The sequence below is a fragment of the Haemaphysalis longicornis genome, unplaced genomic scaffold, assembly GCF_048455015.1.
Source record: "Haemaphysalis longicornis isolate Haplotype H1 unplaced genomic scaffold, Haemaphysalis longicornis Haplotype H1 scaffold_1, whole genome shotgun sequence".
In the NCBI taxonomy this organism is placed as follows: domain Eukaryota; kingdom Metazoa; phylum Arthropoda; class Arachnida; order Ixodida; family Ixodidae; genus Haemaphysalis; species Haemaphysalis longicornis.
Genome location: NW_027526203.1, coordinates 25,876,954 through 25,892,823, shown reverse-complemented (window position 1 = coordinate 25,892,823; position 15,870 = coordinate 25,876,954). Strand labels below are relative to the sequence as shown.

Here is a 15,870-nt window from a genome sequence, read left to right as displayed (position 1 = left end):
AGCCGGGGCAATAGTTTGCCCTATTTTGCTTGTATTTTGCGACAAAAACAACCGCCATTTTCAAGCTGTTACGTAGATCTACGTCACTTTTACGCAGGCTGAAGTTGCCAATGCATGACGTAATTGTTCCCGCCAAGTGTTTAAATTACGTCACGCCTTCTCAGCCAATCACAGAGGGGGTGTGTATTACAAGCAGTATTGTTGTTGAATAGCAAAGACAGGCTTACGTTGTCATGTCCGCTGTATTTAGTGTGGTTTTTCATTGCCGGCCAAGAATTATGCGCCTTTAGTAACGAGAAATAAGGCAAACTTTAGAACTGGTGTCCGTAAACGACATGAAACGTCAAAATGACGACAGCACACACAACCGCTTTGTCAACCGGAAGCACGTGACCAAAATTGAAAGCCAATCAGAAAAGACTTCCAGAAAATTGCCTGAATTGCCGGCAATTTGTGCAGTCGAGAATAGGGCCCCTGGGCTAATTGTGTTGCTAGCGCCATGTTGTCCCCTGGTGAGGCTAGAGGAACATTGTTGCGTTATTATTGCCATGGCAACGCTGCCGCCTAATTGGCCTTGAAGGCGTTATAATTGTCATGGCAAAAATGCGAGGGAGCGCAGCTTGCGTGGGAGAGGTGATGCTCTCCTGTCTCATGCCGGTTTGTTGCTGCACAACTGTCTCAAACAGGAGCGCCGACTTCCCTCTCTCCGGCGGGCTCTTAAAGGAGCCATGAAGAGAAAACACAAGTTTGGTTCATTCAAAAGATTGCCTCGTTAGAATCATACTGACACAACTTTCAACGTAAACTTCGCTCAAATAAGCTACATAATTAGGAAACAAGGGAATGGCCATGCGACCCACTAGCTCATTTCCCGCAACAGAACCTATGATGTCATTCGAGCCAGTTCTGCGATTGGCGGAGGCCACCGAAAGTAAACGCAAATTAGGCAGATCGTATACAAGCTTGCCGAACGAGCTATTTGCTCTTAAATTTAGGGCACATTCTTTTTAAAGCCGTAAGAATGGTGGTAAGTGTAAGTTACGAAAGCAAATGTAAACATAGAAGTACCGCTTCGTACTGCTGTTGTTGGTACTGCGCGCACTATGCTTGTTTAGCTGCACAGAACTGCGGGGCTTTGGGGTTGTCTCAGACGACACTGGCCGATTGATTGACGCGACGGTGTCTTACGTGAACATATTTGTCGAGCGAGCACTATGTTTCACTAAACCATTTTCTCCCAGAACGAAAAAAAAGGCAGAAAACGACACGCCACGGTATGGTGGCGCCATCTGAGTTCAGTAACGTAAACAAACGCGCGAGTACCTCAGTGCCAGCGCCAACGTACAGGGTGGAGACACCATTTGAACGGTGCCGTGCCGCTGCAGTTGGGTCAACGTGCACAACGCGTTGTTCTCGTTTCCCACGAGACCCAGCAACGCGAAACAGATAAGATGATTCAAACTTTGCCAGTTTACCCCGTAGCTGCGATAATTTTAGCGCAGTTTTGATTCGACTTGTTTCGGCAGCGAGCGAGTGGACCAAAATGGCGGCGCCAGCGCATACGTGTCTCCACCCTGTACGGCGGATGCGTAAATTGAGGGACCCTAGGCTGCAGAACGGTCGGTTCCTGTGATGTCATTTGGGACCATGAAAACGCATGATTGAGCGGGAAAATCAAATTTTTTACCTAAATTTATTAATTTCTCAGTGAATAAAGCATCGTTTGCATTCGGACAAGCGGTGGGGGCACTATAAAACACGAAATCTTTCGAATAACACAAACTTGCATTTTGTCTTCATGGCTCCTTTAAAGTCCTTCACTCGCGGAGCACAATGTAGATGGCGCAGCGAATGGCGCAGAGCTAGAGTTCCTGTATATAGCTCCCTGCGGGAGCTATATAGCTCAGGAACTATACAGGAACTCTATACAGGAACTCTACGCAGACCCGGCGTTCCCCGTGCGCCGGCGGGCGCGTTGGCGGAACGCATTCCGTCGGCTTTTGTCGTCTCCTTCGGCGACGGTAGTTTTGGGCACTCAGTGCTTTGGGCCTGCTTTGACGCCGTTTCGCATTCATTGCGCACGACTTGATTAACTTCGCACGACTTGATTAACTTATTCGACAGCACCTTCTGTGTAACCAGGACCCGAAGGAATTGAGTGGTCGTACGGCAATGATACGTTAAGGATTGGTTTGAATGGCGGGAAAACAAAATGTAGAGACCACATATAGACATATGGCTGCTATACAAACACTACCTTTTGCGCAGTGCTTGCCGAAAATGCGCCTCCGTTTTGTAAATTTGTGAACCCCAATTCAGCTGTGTTTTAACAGGTTTTACAAAAGGCGAAAGGAGCAACTGGTTCTGATCAATAGCAATTATAAAACTTCCCTCAGCTTTCTCGCAGTTCTCCAACTTACGTCCAAAATGTGCTAGAACACGAACCAGCACTCACACGCTCATCAGAAAATAACAGAAACGCGATAACACCCCCCGCGACAGCCCGCGACGTAGCAATCTGCTCAAGATCAAGGCCCTGACAGTGCGGTCTTTTCACAAGCCTTCATTTCGCGATATTTGAATTCGTCCGGACCCTATATCTCTGTGGTGATGACTCGCAGAAAGAAAAGGTTTAAGGAGCCGGTTGTTTTGCTGGTCAGCCGCTTAAAGAAAAAAAAAAAAAACGCTGGGAACCCTGGTAGGCTCAAAATTGCAGCCATTCAAATCGCAGCATTTTATTTGGAGTCCGCGGCGTTATCGACGAGATAACACGATTGTAGAGCGACAGTGAACATCGGGCGGTAAGTTGCGGCACGAGTTACAGTGAAGAATGCGTTTGATACTCTTGGGTGCCTTGTCAAGCGGACAGTGTTTTTGTATACTTAATACAACAGGGCAGCCGTCCAATTCAGTCAATAGCACAGAAATGTGCATCATTGCCGTTTGCCGATGGAGACTCGAGGGCTCGTGCGCCGCTGCTTTGGCCGTACATGCAGCGCCACCTGGCAGCCTTCGCGGCATATTTTGCGCGTACGGGCCCCAGCGAAGTCAGCCGCCGCCGGTAACAAAGTGTTGCGGAATGGCGCCTGTGCGGGCGAAAAAAAGCAAATCGATGTACTGTTGCGTCTTCGGATGCCATAACAGCTACACCAACACTGCTGGGAAGTTGCCCAAAATCAGTTTTTATTCGTTTCCCTGGAAGCCGTATGAAGAGGAGCGCCGGCTGCGCTGGATTAGAGCTATTCGTCGTGCAAGGTAAACAAGCGCGTTTGGCCTCTGCTGCATTCTCGCCAACCTGCAGCAACCAATCCTGAATTCTAACAAGCTCGACAATGTAAACAGTACTTGACCATGCATACACCAGAATAAACTTCCACACTTTGCCCCAGTAATTGTTGTGTATAATACATTCAGTGAAATAAACTCACCAAGGTGTAGTACGACATTGCAGGTGTTGTGATTATTTACTTTTGTTTTCATTTTCGCTGTCAATGCATCAAACCACTGTAACGAGGCTTAAAGCGGTACGTGCATTTTAAAAGAATAGGCTGAAGTACTTTTGAAACTTTATTCAGACAGAAGTAGTCTGGCGTACAGAGGCCACAGGCAGGCGTACTGTGCCTGACAGCGGTCTACTATGCCTACAGTTGACATTACAATCAAAGAAGAAAAAAATCTCGCGCCAATCCACCCCGTGAATGTGGTTGGAAAGCAAAGCTGTAAACGGCACCCTCCACTTACCCAACCATTTATTACTTCAAAGAGATATTCTTGGTAAGGTTAAATCAATGCATGATGCATGAACGGTGTTTGGTTGAGTTGTATTGGTGTAGCAAGAGTGGAAACTTTTTTTTATAAAATAAAAGTAAGCTCCAACCCGGTGTTAGACGATCTGACTTCTCCGTCTCTGCGCCGCGGACGGAGGCGACGAGATTTGTTGCAGAGAAAGAGGAGCAGCAGGAAGATATACTTCTCTTCAAATTTCTGAACGGCCCAGAGTGCAGCCCTGGGGAGTTATTCCTTCTTCTGTGGGGCCCATATGCAGTCCGTGCGGCCTGTGTTCTGTCCACCCGCTGAAGCTGGGTAGGTAGAGAGGGCCTGGACAGCAGCATCTCCCATTGCTCTTGTTGGGTTGTTGAACGAAAGGTAGGAGGGTGCTCAGGGCTAAAGTCGCACACCCCGATTACTGGGCGGAGTGTTCCTACTTCTGTGCAAAATTTACATTCAGCGTCGTAGCGATACGGATGCATTGAGTGAACACGCGTAGGCTGTGGGAAGGAGCCCGGATTCTATGAGCCGTAGGGCAGTTTGTTGTTCTCTGGAAAGGTTAGGGTAAGGCGAAGGTACGGTCTGTCTCAGAAGGCGATAATGCTGGGTTATCTCCCTGAACGTGACAAGTGGGTGACTCTCCTCGTCCAGCTCGATAGCACGGGACGTAATAGCGCAGGCTTGTTGGGTGGGCGTATTCGTTGCCCTCCATTCAAGTGTGAGGAGGTGTCCAGATGAGCTGAATGGAACCGTTTGAGGAGTGGTTTTTTAACACGCGCAGTGCAGGTCAGGACACCCAACCCGCCTGGTAATTCCAGTAGGCTTGCTGGGAATCGGTGACTACCCTCCGAACCCCTGGTTGAGTGAGAGCCAAGGTGATGGCAGCCTCTTCTGCTGCCGTCATTTGTTGGGTCTTAAGCGAGGTACACACAAGGAGGTTGGTTCTGGAGGTAGCCACGATGATGGCGTGTTGCTGCCCTCGATGTTAGGAGAAGTCTGTGTAGATAACTGCATGAGCCCCACCGAGGGTGGTGTTTAGCGCTTGAGCCCGTGCTTTTCGTTGACCCTCGTCATGTGAGGGGTTCATATTTATAAGCAAAGGGAGCATCTTTAGTTTTAGTCGCCAAGAGTCTGGGAGTACGTCAAGCGGAGTGACATTCTGGGCTGCCCAGCCAATCTGGTGAAGCATGCGGTTACCCACCGCAGTTCTGAGTCGGACCTTCTGGTTAGAAAGATGGCCTTCTATCAGCTCTTCCACCGTGTTATGGAGCCCGTGCTAAGCAGCCTCTGTGTGGACACACTCATTAGAAGACCAATGGCCTGCTCAACCGCCTTTCTAATCATTATATAAAGCATCTCTATGATTTCCTCGACGAGAAGAAGATAGGGGTTTGTGGGCCCCGCACGGGGCACCTTGAGCAATCTTGGTGACGGTACTGGCGATACCGCGGACCCCGAGCCCCCAAACATAAGCTGGATCCAACCGTGGCGATGTGTTAATAGGTGGAGGGTTAGAAACCACGAACGGTGGCCGTCGGAGCCCAGGTCAAGCTCCGGCGGATGGGCTCCCTGTCTGTTCACCAGGCAGGGAGCTCCGGGACCTCTTTGGCTACCAGGGTAAGGTCAAAGAAGAAAGTACCCCCGTCTCCCTGCTTTTTCCTATGCCATATGGATAAATCAAACCCCCCCCCCCAGACGTGATCGGCCCCCGAAAAGGGGCCGCACCGAAGTTCCCTTTCCATCCCTTCCAACAATCCACAGTCCGAAACCTGACAACTATCCTCGATTCTTGGTTATCGAGGCAGTTGACAAAACAAACCCTGTTTCATCCATGTCCGTATTCTTGATCACTAAGTTCCTGGAAGGCATCATCGGAAAATCGTTCGATGCTAAGAAACTCCGTACCGGTGAAGTCCTAGTCAATGTCAAGACGCAGCAACAAGCCACTAACCTCCTTTCGCAAACCTGCATGGAAGATCTGCCCATCACAGTCACTCCCCATCGTAGCCTCAACAGCTCTCAGGGTGTGATCTCGGAGACCGATTTGTTGAATGAGACCGAAGCTGATCTGTTGGAAGGCCTGAAAGATCAGGGTGTAACTGCAGTGAGGCGTATCACCATCAGACGAGACAATAAGGAAATCCCCACAAAGCATATAATCTTGACATTCAACAAATCAAAACTTCCTGAACACATCAATGCTGGCTTCATTAGGTGTGGTGTACGACCGTACATACCTAACCCGCGCCGCTGCTACAAGTGCCAGCGATTCGGGCACGCTACAACTTCTTGTCGCGGCAAAACGACCTGCGCGAAATGCGCCGCACATGACCACCCTACTGAAAACTGTAACTCCACTACCTTCACCTGTGCAAACTGTCAGGGGCCGCACGCAGCATGGTCCCGCAGCTGTGAAAAGTTTCACCAAGAAAAAAAGATCATCCACGTGAAAGTAACTGAGAACATCTCCTTCCCCGAGGCGCGAAAGAGGTTCGCCTCTTTCCCCTTGGGGAGGTACGCCGACGCAGCTCGCCGGGGGGCGGAGCGGCGTCTTGTTTCGGCGGGGACCCAGTACCACGAGTCGGACTTGGTCCCGCCTCCGCCCCCCCCCTGGGTTGCCTCTGGCGACCCAACCCGCCACCGCACCGCCTGCTAAGTCAGCAGCGGCTGTGGTGGCATCCACGTCCGTTGGGGATGCTGCTGCACCCTCTGTTTCCTCCTCTCCACCGGCCCGAAGCACATGCGAGGGCCCGGAGGAGATGGAGCTGGATGAAACCGCAGCAGTTCCCACCTCCGGCGCACCGCCTGTGCCACCTGGGGCGCTCCTGACGCCCTCGGCGGTCGCGGCCAGAACGAAGGGCACCGCAAAGGGTGCCAGGTCCGGGGGGTCCGGTACCGCGGGTACCCCTTCCAAATCAGATGATGACTTGGATGTGGGACCCTTCCTGTCTGCTTCGCAGCGGAAGGAACGGGTCCCTCCATCTAAACCTCCAGAGGAGGTAAAGAAACCCCGTCCAAGAGTCCAAGCCCCGAAAGACCCTACATAAATAGTCACACTCCAGTAGCTCTAATACATAATAATGGGAAGAGAAAATATCGTTCAATGGAACTGCAGAGGCCTTCTAAGTAATCTTGACGACGTCTATGAGATCCTGCATGCTAATCAGCCAAGTGTAATGTGTGTTCAGGAAACACACCTGAATTCCAAGAACACAAATTTCTTGAATAGTTACCTGGTATACAGAAAGGACAGGGTTGGCTGCACACACTCTTCTGGCGGTGTGGCCATAATCGCCCGCAAGTCCTTAGCATGCCACCCTGTCACCTTGAACACAATCCTTGAGGCTGTAGCAATACGCTTGATAATATTTAATAGGTTGATAACGGTATGCTCCATATACATTCCTCCTGATGTTTCACTTTTAAGTTCTGACTTCGAGGCGCTGGTTGACCAGCTGCCCGAACCATACATCCTGACAGGCGACCTTAATGCTCACAATACTCTTTGGGGCTCTTCTCGCACAGATGCCCGAGGTCGCCTTATAGAGAAATTCCTTACATCTTCAGGAGCATGCCTTTTCAACAATAAACAGCCTACATACCATAGCATAGGACACAACACATACTCATGTCTTGACTTGGCAATTGGCTCCGCAGTTCTCTTTCCTCTCCTCGAGTGGGCTGTGGGCACTGACCCATACGGTAGTGACCACTTCCCCACCTCACTCACATACATAGGTAAAGGCCCATGCAGTCCATCTTCCCATAATAGGTTCAATGAAGCACGAGCTAACTGGAATACATTTACAGAGACATCCAAACTACACCACACATCCATAGGACACCTACACGTTGAAGAAGCTACCCAACTGCTCACGGCGCATATCCTCGACGCCGCCGAAAAGTCCATTCCCCACGTCTCTGGTGCCCCGCGCAACCAGCGGAGGCCGTGGTGGAATGAGGACTGTAGGCGGGCGCGAGAGGCCCAGAACAAGGCGTGGGGTATCCTTCGTCGGTACCCCACGTCGGGAAACCTCCTCTTGTTCAAACGGGCCAAGGCATTAGGAAAACGTGTGCGCCGTGAGGCAAAACGAGAGAGTTGGCGCTCATTCGTAACATCCATAAACTCTTACACTGACTCCCGCAAAGTCTGGACACGAATACGCAAACTAAAAGGACAACAGACACACAGCCTGCCCCTGGTTAGTACAACAGGGGACAAACTGGAAGACCAGGCTAACACACTCGCACAACACTTCCAACACGTGTCCAGCTCAGCACACTACACTAGCACTTTCATTAAACACAAACAATTGGCTGAAAAGAAGTCTTTACTTGATAATGATAAGGCAACCTCCTCTTATAACTCGGAGTTTTCACTTCATGAGCTGAGGACCGCTTTGAGCACTTGTAATCCCTCAGCTCCAGGCCCAGACAACATCACATATACAATGATACAGAACCTACACTCTGACACTCTTCTAACACTCCTCCACCTATATAACAAGATATGGCTTTCGGGGCACATTCCTCGCTCTTGGAGGGAGGCCATAGTAGTGGCTTTCCTAAAAGAAGGGAAGGACTCTTCCTCTCCTTCCACTTACCGGCCCATTGCTTTGACAAGCTGCCTGTGCAAGCTCCTCGAGAAGATGATAAACCGTAGGCTCGTGTACTTTCTTGAGTACAATGGTCTTCTCGAGAGCTGCCAGGCAGGCTTCCGGGCAGGGCGATCCACAAACGATCAATTAGTTGCACTGGAATCTTACATTAAGGATGCCTTTATACACAGACAGTACTGCATGACCGTATTTTTTGATATCGAGAAAGCTTATGATACGGCATGGCGTTATGGCATTCTTGCAGACTTAAAATCCTATGGTGTGACAGGTAACATGCTTAATACTCTTTCAAGTTACCCGTCTGAACGAACATTTCGTGTCAGGGTCGGTTCGGCACTTTCAAATGTTCACGTGCAGGAGAATGGCGTGCCTCAAGGTGGCGTATTGAGCTGCACCTTGTTTATAGTTAAGATGAACTCTCTCCGAAAGGCACTGCCGCCAACCATATCCTGCTTGATGTATGTAGATGACGTTCAAATATCTTTCAAATCATGTAACATATCCATTTGGGAACGTCAGGTCCAGCTTGGGGTAAATAAACTTTCTCGCTGGGCAGATGAAAATGGATTTAAACTTAATCCTTCTAAAAGTACCTGCGTTGTATTCTCAAAAAGGCGGGGCATCCTGCCCGATCCCGACGTAAAACTCTTTGGTGACTCGATTCCAGTAAAAAGAGAACACAAGGTTTTGGGTGTGGTGTTTGACGAGAAACTCTCATTCATACCCCACATAAAACGACTTAAACAAAAATGCCTAAAAACAATGAATATTCTAAAAGTCCTGTCTCACCAATCGTACGGTGCAGACAAACAACTCCTGCTTCGACTTTATGCCGCGTTGGTAGGGTCACGGCTGGACTACGGAAGCGTTGTGTATGGGTCAGCCACAAAAACAGCACTTAAAATGCTCGACCCAGTGCTTCACTTAGGGCTTCGCCTGTCTTGTGGGGCGTTCCGTACCAGTCCTGTCCACAGTCTTTATGCAGAGTGCGACAAATGGTGCTTAGCGTACCAGCGAACTTATGTTGACCTCCTATATGCCTCTAAAATCTCACCAATGAATAACCATCCCTTTAAACCGGTTTTTAATGATACGTCCGCAACTAAACTCTTTTTAAACCGCCCATCCATTGCTGTTCCTTTCTCGCAGAGAGTGAGGGACGAGATGACTATTCATGACGTCTCCCTCTTAGACACATTCAAATCATCTCACACTGATCTTGTAGCACCATGGCATCTTCGTCCTGTGGCATGTGACTTGTCTTTCATACAATACAATAAGAACAGGACACCAAAAAGTGGGATTTTGCAGCATTTCATGCATCTACAGAATAAATACAGGGCTGCAGAGTTTTTCAGCGATGCATCTAAAACGTCCACTGCGGTGTCTTGTGCTGCGCATGGGCCCAATTTTGATGCATGTAAAACAATGAATGTTAATACAAGTATTTTTACAGCAGAGGCGTATGGCATATTTCTAGTTGTTAGTCACATAGTTGAACATCATATTCCTACATCCGTCATTTATACAGATTCGTTGAGCGTCGTCCGTGCATTATCATCCGGAAAGTCATCAAAAAACCATGTCATTAATCTTATCTTCAAAACGATTATGGTAGCTTATTCTTCGAACCTTGGGGTGACTGTGTGTTGGGTGCCAGGCCACTCTGGCATTGGCGGTAATGAAGTGGCGGATGAAATGGCCGCCAATGCTGCACTCCGAAACACAGTCGACATGGCAACACTACCTTACACAGACCTCAAGCCACACATTAGACAACAACTCCGTAAAACTTGGCAAGCAGACTGGAGCGAACAGACAGACAACAAACTACACGTAATAAAACCACACTTGGGACAATACACTACTGACTCACACAACAGGCACATTGAAGTTACCTTAGCTAGGTTACGGATAGGCCATACGCATGTAACGCACTCGCACCTGCTCACGGGATCTCCAAGACCCCTGTGTAGCAGGTGTGGGGAGGGCCTATCCGTAGTCCACATACTCATACAATGCAAGGCACTTGACACAACACGACACAAACACTTCAGAGAACTCTACAGACAACATATTCCCCTACACCCATCTCTGTTTCTAGGTGACGATGCCATGGTTTCTGTGAAACGCGTTTTTAAATATTTGTCAGATGTTAAGTTTTTAAACCTCATTTCCTATCATGCGTAATCACATCTGGCCCTATACACCAGCCATCACCATTATCTTTATTGATCTTACTATGTCCAGTTTACACATTTTATACCTAGCTTTTGTGGTAATCACTTGTTTTCATTAAATAACTTCTCTGGCGCTCTTTGCCCTCGTCGGCCTTGCGCCATTAAACACCAACCATCATCATCAAGATAGGGGTTTGTCGTAAGTAACTCTCGAGAGGACAAAAGCTTCAAGTAATCGAAAGGTACCGGATTCTTTTAGGCCTCGCTTCTTGGTGGCAACTCGCCTGATCACGTGTATGATTAGATTAATGCTGTTTTTGAGGCGCTGCAAGGAGACGTCACTCTTGGTGTTGGCCTGGAAATGTAGGACCAGGATCTTGATGCTGCGGTTTGGAGTGATGGCCTGGTCATCAAGGAGTATTTGAATGTATTCCTTGATTTGGCGTGAGGGCGGACGACAAGGAGCTGTGATTTTTTACGTGAACACTGGAGGCCACAGGCTTTAGCACATTGGCGTACTAGAAGTGAGATGCCATGCATTGGTGTGAGCTTCCTTTAATTTTTGTAACTCTTAGCACATGAGCAAGGTGCGCGCAGGGCCCCTAGACGGGCGTGAGTGGTCGTGTGACGCTTTCATGTGGCATTCAGCGAGAAGGCAGGGGGTAAACCCGTAGATGTGCTTGGTGAGTACACCATTTGTCTTCGCGTGTTCGCGTGGGCTCGTAGCTGAATCGGTAAGGCAACGGGCCCACGCTTTGTTAGTCTATTAGTTCCAGGTTCGATTCCCGGCGGTGCCAGTAAATTCTTTTATTTGTTCGCTGGAGTTTTCTGGTGACACCAACGGTCGCGAAAGAACCCTTGGGGGGTAGAGGTAGAAAGCTTTGCTTTAGAAAGACCCGCCGCGGTGGCTCAGTGGCTAAGGCGTTGCGCTGCTGAGCACGAGGTCGCGGGTTCGATTCCCGGCCGCGGCGGCCGCTTTTCTGATGGAGGCGAAAAGCAAAAACGCCCGTGTGTACGAGATTTCGGCGCACGTTAAAGATCCCCAGGTGGTCAAAATTAATCCGGACCCCTCCACTACGGCGCGCCTCATCGCCTGCGTTGCGTCGGCGCGTTAAACCCTACAATCAATCAAATCAAAGAAGAAAAAAGAAAGATGAGAACAGGAGCAACGTTATACAATCATTATAAAAAGACAAGATAGAGAACATGAAGTGTGCTACAGCAGCAAAATAGTGGGCACACACAGGTGGTTGCCTTTTAAAGCAAAGCTTTTTACCTCTACCCCCCAAGGGTTCTTTCGCGACCGTTGGTGTCACCAGAAAACTCCAGCGAACAAATAAAAGAACTTACAGGCACCGCCGGGAATCGAACCTGGAACTAATAGACTAACAAACCGAGTGCCCCTTGTCTTACCGATTTAGCTACGAGCCCACGCGATGACGGGGAAGACAGGTGGTGTACTCACCAAGCACATCTACGGGTTTACCCCCTGCGTTCTCGCTGAATGCCACGTGAAAGCGTCACGCGACCACTCACGCCCGTCTAGCGGCCCTGTGCGCACCTTGCTGATGTGCCAAGAGTTACAAAAATTAGAGGAAGCTCACACCAATGCATGGCATCTCACTTCTAGTACGCCAATGTGCTAAAGCCTGTGGCCTCCAGTATTCACGTAAAAAATCACAGCTCCTTGTCGTCCGCCCTCACGCCAAATCAAGGAATACATTCAAATATTTCTTGATGGCCAGCCATCACTCCAAGCCCCCGCATCAAGATCCTGGGCCTACCTCTCGAGGCTAGCACAAAGAGACGTCTCCTTGCAGCGCCTCAAAAATCGCGCCAATCCACCCCGTGAATGTGGTTGGAAAGCAAAGCTGTAAACGACACCCATATCGATTACCCTTGCGACATCGTTTAAATTCACTCACATCGCTCTACAAATAGTAAAACTAGAGAGAAGTGAAATGCACTTAACCACACCATTTATTACTTGAAAGAGATATTTTTGGTAAGGTTAAATCAATGCATGATGCATGAACGGTGTTTGGTTGAGTTGTATTGGTGTAGCACAAGAGTGAAAACTTTTTTGATAAAATTAAAGTAAGCTCCAACCCGGTGTTCGACGATCTGACTTCTCCGTCTCTGCGCCGCGGACGGAGGCGACGAGATTTGTTGCAGAGAAGGAGGAGCAGGAGGAAGATATACTTCTCTTCAAATTTCTGAACGGCCCAGAGTGCAGCCCTGGGGAGTTATTCCTTCTTCTGTGGGGCCCATATGCGTTCCGCGCGGCCTGTGTTCTGTCCACCCGCTGAAGCTGGGTAGGTAGAGAGGGCCTGGACAGCAGCATCTCCCATTGCTCTTGTTGGGTTGTTGAACGAAAGGTAGCAGGGTGCTCAGGGCTAAAGTCGCACACCCCGATTACTGGGCGGAGTGTTCCTACTTCTGTGCAAAATTTACATTCAGCGTCGTAGCGATACGGATGCATTGAGTGAACACGCGTAGGCTGTGGGAAGGAGCCCGGATTCTATGAGCCGTAGGGCAGTTTGTTGTTCTCTGGAAAGGTTAGGGTAAGGCGAAGGTACGGTCTGTCTCAGAAGGCGATAATGCTGGGTTATCTCCCTGAACGTGACAAGTGGGTGACTCTCCTCGTCCAGCTCGATAGCACGGGACGTAATAGCGCAGGCTTGTTGGGTGGGCGTATTCGTTGCCCTCCATTCAAGTGTGAGGAGGTGTCTAGATGAGCTGAATGGAACCGTTTGAGGAGTGGTTTTTTAACACGCGCAGTGCAGGTCAGGACACCCAACCCGCCTGGTAATTCCAGTAGGCTTGCTGGGAATCGGTGACTACCCTCCGAACCCCTGGTTGAGTGAGAGCCAAGCTGATGGCTGCCTCTTCTGCTGCCATCATGTCTTGGGGCTTGAGTGAGGCACACGCATTGAGGGTGGTTTTGATGGTAGCCACGATGATGGCGTATTGCTACCCTCGATGTTTGGAGGCGTCTGTGTAGATAACTGCATGTACCCCGCCGAGGGTGGTGTTTAGCGCTTGAGCCCGTGCTTTCCGGTGACCCTCGTCATGTGCCGGGTTCATATTTCTAAGCAATGGGATCATCTTTAGTTTTAGTCGCCAAGAGTCTGGTAGTACGTCAAGCTGAGTTACATTCTGGGCTGCCCAGTTAATCTGGTGAAGCATGCGGTTACCCACCGCAGTTCTGAGTCGGACCTTCAGGTTAGAAAGATGGCCTTCTATCAGCTCTCCCACCGTGTTGTGGAGCCCCGCGCTAACCAGCCTCTGTGTGGACACACTCATTAGAAGAGCAATGGCCTGCTCGACCGCCTTTCTAATCATTATATAAAGCATCTCTATGTCTTCCTTGTCGAGAAGAAGACAAGGGGTTGACGTAAGTGACCCTCGAGAGGACAAAAGCTTTAATTAATTGAAAGGTACCGGATTCCTTTAGACCTCGCTTCTTGTTATAAACTTACGACTTGACCAGACGGAATTGCGTCGAACCCTGGACTACCTCGCTTCTTGGTGGCAATTCGCCTGATCATGTATATGATTTCATTATAGCTGTTTTTGAGGCGCTGCAAGGAGACGTCTCTTGGTGCTAGCCTCGAGAGGTAGGCCCAGGATCTTGATGCGGGGGCTTGGAGTGATGGCTGGCCATCAAGAAGTATTTGAATGTATTCCTTGATTTGGCGTGAGGGCGGACGATAAGGAGCTGTGATTTTTTACATGAATACTGGAGGCCACAGGCTTTAGCACATTGGCGTACTAGAAGTGAGATGCCATGCATTGGTGTGAGCTTCCTCTAATTTTTGTAACTCTTGGCACATCAGCAAGGTGCGCACAGGGCCGCTAGACGGGCGTGAGTGGTCGCGTGACGCTTTCACGAGGCATTCAGCGAGAACGCAGGGGGTAAACCCGTAGATGTGCTTGGTGAGTACACCACCTGTCTTCCCCGTCTTCGCGTGGGCTCGTAGCTAAATCGGTAAGACTACGGGCTCTCGATTTGTTAGTCTATTAGTTCCAGGTTCGATTCCCGGCGGTGCCTGTAAGTTCTTTTATTTGTTCGCTGGAGTTTTCTGGTGACACCAACGGTCGCGAAAGAACCCTTGGGGGGTAGAGGTAAAAAGCTTTGCTTTAAAACAGCTATAATGAAATCATATACATGATCAGGCGAATTGCCACCAAGAAGCGAGGTAGTCCAGGGATCGACGCAATTCGGTCTGGTCAAGTCGTAAGTTTATAACAAGAAACGAGGTCTAAAGGAATCCGGTACCTTTCAATTAATTAAAGCTTTTGTCCTCTCGAGCGTCACTTACGTCAACCCCTTGTCTTCTTCTCGACAAGGAAGACATAGAGATGCTTTATATATTGATTAGAAAGGCGGTCGAGCAGGCCATTGCTCTTCTAATGAGTGCGTCCACACAGAGGCTGGTTAGCGCGGGGCTCCACAACACGGTGGGAGAGCTGATAGAAGGCCATCTTTCAAACCTGAACGTCCGACTCAGAACTGCGGTGGGGAACCGCATGCTTCACCAGATTGGCTGGGCAGCCCAGAATGTCACTCCGCTTGACGTACTCCCAGACTCTTGGCGACTAAAACTAAAGATGATCCCATTGCTTAGAAATATGAACCCGGCACATGACGAGGGTCACCGGAAAGCACGGGCTCAAGCGCTAAACACCACCCTCGGCGGGGTACATGCAGTTATCTACACAGACGCCTCCAAACATCGAGGGTAGCAATACGCCATCATCGTGGCTACCATCAAAACCACCCTCAATGCGTGTGCCTCACTCAAGCCCCAAGACATGATGGCAGCAGAAGAGGCAGCCATCAGCTTGGCTCTCACTCAACCAGGGGTTCGGAGGGTAGTCACCGATTCCCAGCAAGCCTACTGGAATTACCAGGCGGGTTGGGTGTCCTGACCTGCACTGCGCGTGTTAAAAAACCACTCCTGAAACGGTTCCATTCAGCTCATCTTTACACCTCCTCACACTTGAATGGAGGGCAACGAATACGCCCACCCAACAAGCCTGCGCTATTACGTCCCGTGCTATCGAGCTGGACGAGGAGAGTCACCCGGTTGTCACGTTCAGGGAGATAACCCAGCATTATCGCCTTCTGAGACAGACCGTACCTTCGCCTTACCCTAACCTTTCCAGAGAACAACAAACTGCCCTACGGCTCATAGAATCCGGGCTCCTTCCTACAGCCTACGCGTGTTCACTCAATGCATCCGTATCGCTACGACGCTGAATGTAAATTTTGCATAGAAGTAGGAACACTCCGCCCA

The 15,870-nt window shown here is 49.6% G+C and overlaps 1 protein-coding gene across 1 annotated transcript in view; it reads right to left on the bottom strand.

Annotated features, from left to right (window-relative positions):
* Positions 1-15,870, bottom strand: part of LOC144159791 (mitochondrial amidoxime-reducing component 1-like) — a 129,101-nt gene that overhangs the window by 79,896 nt on the left and 33,335 nt on the right. The window lies entirely within an intron of this gene.